The sequence below is a fragment of the Gymnodraco acuticeps genome, unplaced genomic scaffold (assembly GCF_902827175.1).
Source record: "Gymnodraco acuticeps unplaced genomic scaffold, fGymAcu1.1, whole genome shotgun sequence".
Lineage (NCBI taxonomy): Eukaryota > Metazoa > Chordata > Actinopteri > Perciformes > Bathydraconidae > Gymnodraco > Gymnodraco acuticeps.
In genome coordinates, this window is record NW_022992344.1 from 1,849,685 (window position 1) to 1,856,520 (window position 6,836).

Below are 6,836 nucleotides of genomic sequence, written 5' to 3' on the forward strand. Positions count from 1 at the left end.
GTTATAACAATAAAATGAATATTTTTCTAAGATTCCAACATTGTTTAAAAGCGTTTATTGCATATTATATTATTTGCATGACCAAATATAGGATGCATTTTAAAAGGGTTTGTAATTTAAATGTTTAAGAGACATGGGTATTGCATTAAAAACATGACGATAATAACTTGTAGAATTAACCCATCGCAGCTATTATGACCCAGCATTTGGGTGTAATATTTAACCCAATTCATGGTAGAATTAACCCAGGGCTGTAATTAATTTGACCCAGCATTTGGATTAAATGTATAACCCATCTGCTGGGTTAAAATACGCAACCCATTTCGTTGGGTCAAATTAACTACTGCTGGGTTGGTCCAATATTGATCCTGGCGTTGGGTTAAAAAACGACCCAAATTGGGTTGTTTTTAACCCAGCATTTTTTAGTGTGCACACACACACACATTACATTACATTACATTGCATTTAGCTGACGCTTTTGTCCAAAGCGACTTACAATAAGTACATTCGACCAGGAAGACACAACCTTGAAGAAAACAGAATCATATAAGTATATCAGGTTTCATAGAGCCAAACATTTCAAGTGCTACTCAACTGGCTTTAGGTAATCCAGTCCTTTATTGGTATAAAAGTGCTTCGTTAATCGTTCTAACGCTCGAAGTGGAGTCGAAAGAGATGAGTTTTCAGTTTGCGCCGGAAGATGTGCAAGCTATCTGCCGTCCTGATGTCAATGGGGAGCTCATTCCACCATCTTGGAGCCAGGATAGCAAACCCACGTGTTTTCGCCGATGGGAACTTGGGTCCCCCTCGCAGCGAGGGCGCAACGAGTCGTTTGGCTGATGCAGAGCGTAGTGCACGCGCTGGGGTGTACGGTTTAACCATGTCCTGGATGTACGAAGGGCCAAATCCATTCGCAGCACGGTAAGCAAGTACCAGTGTCTTGAAGTGGATTCTAGCAGTTACCGGAAGCCAGTGAAGGGAGCGGAGGAGCGGAGTGGTGTGGGAGAATTTAGGAAGGTTGAAAACCAGACGAGCCGCTGCATTCTGGATGAGCTGCAGAGGTCGGATGGCACATGCAGGTAGACCAGCCAGGAGGGAGTTGCAGTAGTCTAGGCGTGAGATGACGAGAGCCTGGACCAGAACCTGAGTCGCACACACACACACACACACACACACACACACACACACACACACACACACACACAACCACACACACACACACACACACAACACACACACACACACCACACACACACAACACACACACCACACACACACACACACACACACACACACACACACACACACACACACACACACACACACACACACACACACACACACACACACACACACACCACACACTATTGTATGAGAGAGGTTCCAGGTTGAATTGAGGCGAATATTTGTAATGTTCAGAGGTTGTTGTGTTTAATATTCATGAGAATATTTGTCATTGTTCAAATGATAATAAACATTAGCATAAAGCATATTTGTCCACTCATATGTTGATAAGAGTATTAAAAACTTGAAAAATATTCCTCTAAGGTACATTTAGAACAGATAAAAAATGTGCGATTAATTTGCGATTAATCGCGATTAACTATGGACAATCACGCGATTAATCCATCCATCCATCCATCTTCTCCCGCTTATCCGTGGTCGGGTCGCGGGGGTAGCAGTTCCAGCAGAGAGCCCCAAACTTTCTTTTCCCTGGCGACATCAACCAGCTCTGACTGGGGGATCCCAAGGCGCTCCCAGGCCAGCGAAGAGATATAATCCCTCCACCTGGTCCTAGGTCTACCCCTTGGTCTCTTCCCAGCTGGACGTGCCTGGAACACCTCCCTAGGGAGGCGCCCAGGTGGCATCCTAACTAGGTGCCCGAACCACCTCAACTGGCTCCTTTCGACGCGAAGGAGGAGCGGCTCAACTCCGAGTCCCTCCCTGATGACCGAACTTCTCACCTTATCCCTAAGGGAGACACCAGCCACCCTGCGGAGAAAACCCATCTCGGCCGCTTGTATCCGCGATCTCGTTCTTTCGGTCATGACCCATCCTTCATGACCATAGGTGAGGGTAGGAACGAAAATGGCCCGGAAGACAGAGAGCTTTGCCTTCTGGCTCAGCTCCCTTTTCGTCACAACGGTGCGGTAAAGCGACTGCAGTACCGCTCCCGCTGCTCCGATTCTCCGGCCCATCTCATGCTCCATTGTTCCCTCACTCGAGAACAAGACCCCGAGATACTTGAACTCCTTCACTTGGGGTAAGGACTCATTCCCTACTTGGAGTGGACAGTCCATCGGTTTCCTGCTGAGAACCATGGCCTCAGATTTGGAGGTGCTGATCCTCATCCCAGCCGCTTCACACTCGGTTGCGAACCGATCCAGTGAGTGCTGAAGGTCGCAGACCGATGAAGCCATTAGAACCACATCATCTGCAAAAAGCAGTGGTGCAATCCTTAGTCCACCGAACTGCAGACCCCCTCCCCCATGACTACGCCTCGAAATCCGATCCATGTATATTACAAACAATCGCGATTAAATATTTTAATCTACTGACAGCCCTAGTTATAAGTAATTGGTGGAAAAAGGCAAGAGTTGCAATGTTTATTATTCGGAGATGAAATTGGCAATTCATGGTTTGTGATTGAGTATCATCAAAGATGTGACTGTGTACCCTAACCCTAACCCTAACCCAAGGGTGAATACTGGTTAGCTCAAAATAAGGTGTAGACACATTTTAGATATACTGTTTATGAGTATGCATTAATTTTAGCGTTATGCCCAAATGGTCATACGCAGAGATTTGGTGTCTTTCTCTATCTAATTCTCTCTCTGAAAGAGATCACTCTCTCTCTAGCTATTACTCTTTCACTATTCAGATATGAAAAAAATTGAACAAGTTAAAAACAACATTTCACAGAGTTTTTATTTCAGGGCTTCCAATTGAATCCGTATGAGTCACTGTCTTACTCATTTGCCTTCATTCTCTGCCTCCACTGATGTACCTGAGTGAGACAGGCTCAAGTGAGCCTGAAGTCTTGTTAACTGATTGCATTCTGGAAACAAGCAATATAAATAACATATGATTTTTAATATTCATCCAAAACCAGCACTGTTCTCTAAACATAACTAAAGGATAATTTGGGAGATCCCCTGAATGCTGTACATGGAACGGCAGAAACATTTCCACATTTCCTGGAACACATAGGAAAGATTCTAGCTTTCTCTAGCAGTCCACACATCTTTTGTACAAAGAAAGAACGTGTTCATTTTGATTTATTTTAAGAGTTATTGTGATGATTGTATTTTTACATTTGTTGGCTAAAGACATACCATTGGTCCAATGATCCCAATTAAGACTATAACAATTCTTGGAGGAGTACATTACGTATGTTAGGTTTCTGAATGGCTTACATACTAGTCTTAGACTTATTTTGATGTTCCTATTACACCGGTACTGACACTCAAATTAGCTTTGTTAAAGTGTTTGCTAACTCTACCTAGATTCCAATTCCATTTTATACTTTTTTGGTAGCATATTTCCAATACTTGGGTATATTCAAGAATATTTGCCCATGGCACAACACTCACATATGGGGTTTTGGCTGGGTTACCTATGCTAATAATAAACAATTGACAACATGCTTTTAACTTATGATCAAGTTAGATTAATCAATTAGCCCACCTGGTTAACAGAAGAGTTGCAGAGTTCTGAATATTTGGTGCATCTGGAGTTGACTTAAAATACATATATATATTTTATAGAATTAGCCTACATCATTCTACTCTATGAGGAGCAGGAGGGTGTGGATCTATAGCAATTAACTAAATCTTTATGCAGGGTATATGCAGGAATCCTGAAGTCAGATGTAATACCTTTTAAGACCTTTTTTAAGACCCTTTCCATACATTTTAAGACCTCATCGCCAATTGGAGTTTTAACCGGTTACCTTGGCGACACACTTTACCTCACATTGACTATATACAGTATTGATTGTCCTTCCTCCTTATCTTCCAACCATTTGGACGCAGACTTGCATTTCCCCATAACGATGCTGTTTAACAACCGGCGTAAACGGACCTTCGCGCGCTATCAAGCAGTGAGCGCGCGATGTCCTGTTCAGATGACGTGAAACCCAACGGGATGCCATCAATAAACTACACAGAATCACACTACACAACTACGCAATGATTACATTCAGGCACACTGTAGAATACAACCTCTTTGGACAATTCATATACTTATTGAAAACAAACTACAAAATGTAATACCTTTGGAAAATGCCGTTTAATACTTTTAATAGCCTTAATTTTCGCTAAATTGATTTATCAACTTTTAATACTTTTTAAGACCCCGCGGACCCCCTGTTATGGTTATGATGATAAAACATAGCTAACTAAATCCGCTGCACATGTCTGGCGAACAGATTGCTTAAATGATTCCTGCTGTAGCATGGGGTTCAACCCCACTGTCAATAACAGTTCTCTCTACTTAATTGCTATCCTTGATTTGAAAACACAATCAAAATGTTTCAAGGGGCTCCACATTAAAAGTGCTATCAGCGAACGAATGGAATAAATGAGTATACATTTCACCAGGGAACATAGTAATTAGGAGTGAGAGGTACACTTGCCCTGGTGGATTTCACTGTTCACTGGAGTGCTTTGTTAAATTCCCTGCAGGTGTTCACTGCTGGGCTCCTTCTGTGTACTGAGTGAGCACATGGTTTATACAGAAATTGACTTTTTCTGTCGCACATCATCTTACATCTGTAATAATTGCCCATGTGTAGTTATTTAACACCTTTAATTTAACTTTAAAATCACTACAAACATTGGTGAAGGAATGATTCCTAAAACCCAAATAATGTGTTTAGCATTAGCATTAGCATTTTAGTGCTTCCAATTTCCTTGTCTCAACATCAAGAGTGTTTGGGATATCTGTCTGAAATGCGTTCTTTGGTTTATTCAAGTTTATGGGATTTTCCCGCTTTGTTCTACGACATAAAAAAAAAGAAGGAAATACCACACTTTTGAATGTCCGAATCTTCTATGTGTCAAAAACAGCGGCTACTAACAAGTGACTAAATGATACTACTAATCATCATTGAACACTAGCCGCCTTTAGCTTAGAATAGAATATAATTGGGAGGGATGAAACCCTCTTTTAATGGTCACACATGCAGAGCACACAGCACATACAGTGAAATGTGTTCTCTGCTTTTAACCCATCCTAGTACCAGGAGTCTAGTACTAGGAGCAGTGGTGATGTGACAGTGATGAGGTCTGTTTATAGCTTAACGTTAGATTTACTTCTGGTGATCACATATACGCTTGAAAATATTTTTAAAACGTTTTAAATACGTATAAATATGCTGCTGAACTTAGAGTGTAAGTATCATAAACGTCTGTTTTCCATTAGACTTATTTCTCAAATATTCAGAAATCCAATAATAAAATCCCATATATTTTATCCTGTATTCATAGTATCTTTGTATCTGTTTAAAGCCCGCCTCTCTCCATGCTCTGTACCTGTATAAATATGTTTTATAATCACCTAATATCGTGCAAAATTATGTGTTAAATGTGTTTATTAGTGAACCTCTCATGTGATTAGCTGTGAAGTGGAGTCATACAGCCCATAAGGTTTTAATTATACGAAAGGCTATTATATTGAGTGGTCACCCTTAGAGACAATCAGTAACTGATTTACAGTCAAAGATTGAAGGGGTTGCAAGCTTTTTAGGAGATCATCTTGACCGTTACATACAATCGTAGTGAGAGAACACTTTAAATACACGTGTAACACAACCCGGTATATGTCTACAGTGTATCTAAGACGGCAAACAAAAACAAGGCTTCTGTATATTGTCCAGTGACACATTTTTAATTAGCTTTCCGGTTTCCCAAAAATCAGAAAACAGAGCAATTGAAATAATATAAGTAGAAGAGTACAAAATGGGTGAAAAACAGGTATATAACTAGTATGAGTACATAATATAATCTAAAATGTCAGTGAGTAACCAGCGATTATGAATAATTGTTATAAGTCATTATACAATTTGTCTTAAAACTATAATTATATTTTGCTTTAAGCTGATTATGTATGCTTTCGTGTTTATCTTGCATTATAGACATGGACATTATAGAAAGTGTTACCAAGGTTCAAGGTTCTTTATTTAGTCATACGAACATAGCTACAGTGTAGTTACCCAGCTAGCGGGGAACGTTCTCACAACTTTGTCTAACGTTACCTATTGGTTCTAATAAGGTTTTAAAGAAACGTTTTAATCTGATGTTCAAAGAACCTTTTTAGGATGTTTATTTTTTCAAATAATGTTCCTATAAGGTTTAAGGTTAACTAAGACATAACGTTTTAACTGCAACATTCAGAGGATGTTTTCAGGATGTTATTGAGGCCTGAGATGACAGAAAGTTTATTTATAAAATGTTCCTTTAATGTGATATGTTAACAAAGGTGGAACGTTTTCCTTGCAACATTCTAAGGATGTGTTTTGGACGTTGTTGGGTAACACATTAAAGATGTTCTTTATAAAACGGTCCCTCAATGTTACATGATAACCAAAGAAGAACATTTTGAAAGCAACATTTGGATAATGTTTTCAGGAGGTTATTATTTTTTTATAAAATGTTCCTGTGATGCGAAATATTAACAGGGTCATGCTCAACGTCAGATTTATTTGTAGTGCGCTTTAAAAAACAAACTTGCTGCATTTGTTTGAAAAGGATGTTTAAAAGAAATCTGATGTCACCACATTTTCCTTTTTAGAAAAAAACAAGCACGTAATTCATGATATTGCACGTTTGCGTGTC